This window comes from Schizosaccharomyces japonicus (genome assembly GCF_000149845.2).
Source record: "Schizosaccharomyces japonicus yFS275 unplaced genomic scaffold supercont5.6, whole genome shotgun sequence".
NCBI lineage: Eukaryota > Fungi > Ascomycota > Schizosaccharomycetes > Schizosaccharomycetales > Schizosaccharomycetaceae > Schizosaccharomyces > Schizosaccharomyces japonicus.
In genome coordinates, this window is record NW_011627865.1 from 64,313 (window position 1) to 66,497 (window position 2,185).

The following is a 2,185-nucleotide window of genomic DNA, read 5'->3' on the forward strand; positions in this document are numbered from 1 at the left end:
GGAAGAGAACCGATAATTTCAACAATCGATAAGCTTACACCAGGGAGAACGTTTCGCGTCCCATTGTTAGAAATGGCAAGGGTACATGACCAAATACGCCAGAACATTGCGGACGCGAACAAAAAACACAAGTATTACTTCGACCTGAAAACTGCGAAGGAACCGGAATACAAGGAAGGGGATCTAGTTCTCATCAAGAAAGGATTTAACGAGTTCTGGGACCACGAACACAAACTCGCAACCAGATACCAGGGACCTTTTAAGATTACAAAAGTCCACGGAAACCTCACAGTCGAATTGGGATTGTCTGAGACCCAACGGAAAAACTCATCGACACTCTTTCATGTGTCTCAAGTGGAAAAGTATCATCCAAGAACGGAGGAGGAGATCACCCCAAATTATGAGAACATATCAGGAATTATTCTCATCATGGAACACAAGTTGGAAGACAATAAGCTCTGGCTCAATTGCAAATTCCACAGACTCACCCATCAGGAAGACACGGGTGAGCCAATATACACAAACTACAGAGGATGGCTACCACCAACGGTGGTAAAACGTCACATGCAGCGAGACCTGCTCGCTTATTTCAAGAAGCATAAATTACCTATGGATTACTACCCTTATTACAGACGCCCCCGAAACACCACCACCAGAAAGAAACAATAGAAGCACAAAAGGTGTTTCATGGCCTAACGATAGTAGATTTTGACAAACAAAATCTAGGAAGGGGACTGTAATGGCTCCAAGGGAAACCCTCGGAATCCTCCATATTGGCATGACTCAAACGTGATTGTCAGAGCAAGCCACAAAAGGGGATTCTTAAAGCCACATTGGATTAGGTAATTCTATGAATATAAATTACTGTAAGAACGACTGAATTCTTCAGTCGTTCACTAACAGTGTTTTCACACCGTCTACCTTAGATTGTGAATAACCATTAAACTTATCTTGACGACTTATAAGCGAAGCTTATTCAATTAAGGTGTTCCTATCTGAGATAGATAGTTTGTCACCGGACATTCGTAATACAGCTCTTTTACGAGAAACAAGACCCTTCACGGAATCCCGCCGTGACAGGTTGATATGGCTCCTGTAGCTCAGTGGTAGAGCGCCTGTCTCGTAAACAGGAGGTCCAGTGTTCGAGTCACTGCCGGAGCAGTAATGCATTGTTACGCTTTCCTTTTTCCGTGTAATTCTTCGGCTGGAAGTAACACGCGTTGTTCGCTAATTGATCGCGTCACTTAAAAGCATCTTCGCTGAACAACCCGTCTCAGGTTCCTAGTATACTGTTTTCTTTAAAAGGTTTTCCGCTCCTTGCCATATCACTGGTCGCCGCATTGCCACCGCTAAGAAGCTTTAGTGATATCCGAAACAATGTCATCCAATTCCCATAAAGACAAACTGAAAAGCAGGGACGGAGCTAAAAGATTGGGCTGTTGTGGGAATCGAACCCACGGCCACCATCACCCTAAGATGGTATCATACCACTAGACCAAACGGCCACTGCTGCCTTTGTCTTCACTGTACATACATTACCGTTATCGTTTCCACGTACTTTAGCGTTTCTTCTCAACATCAATTCACTTTACTGAGATCACTACTCAATATCGTACTTATTAGATCACTTGGCTGGTTGCACGCTGTTCGCTGTGCAGCATCAAAATTCTTTCCGTACTACCGCATTCATTCTGCAGACAGCTTTGTCGGCAGGACAGCACTGTCCCCGCAGCCTGAAAAGCGAATTGTAACGGACTGTAGGTTGGACCTCGTTAAATGAGGCCACAACAAGACTCGAACCGACGAACAAGCGTTCGAAGGTTCAGAGTTACCACTAGGCCACAGAGCCTTCTTGTTTAGTAGGACATGCGAGTCCCTACTTCAAAGGCCCTGTTCCAACCTCCACCTTAGGGAGTCAACCTTAGCAATAATTCCGGGATTACCGTCACTCCAGATGCAAAACTGGACAGAATTATTGCTATAAAAAACCTAGAAAAATACAAATAAAATCATCTATTAATTCTCCTACCAAACTAAGGAGCAGATCGTTACATTTGGTTGCGAGGCAAAATTCCTGAGAATTTTGCCCAGACACATCGCCATCGCCATCGCCGGAAGAAGGAATCGTTATTCCTGAAATTGTTTGTTAAGTAATTTTCGTCTTCGCCAGAAGAGACTGCGGTCT

General features: G+C 44.2%; 2 non-coding genes across 2 annotated transcripts; one reads left to right on the forward strand and one right to left on the reverse strand.

Annotated features, from left to right (window-relative positions):
* Positions 1-1,089: 1,089 nt before the first annotated feature.
* Positions 1,090-1,161, forward strand: SJAG_16410. Its single transcript has one exon. It is a non-coding gene; the product is annotated as a tRNA-Thr (tRNA).
* Positions 1,162-1,433: 272 nt separating this feature from the next.
* On the reverse strand, positions 1,434-1,505 carry SJAG_16411. The gene has a single exon. It is a non-coding gene; the product is annotated as a tRNA-Pro (tRNA).
* Positions 1,506-2,185: the final 680 nt, after the last annotated feature.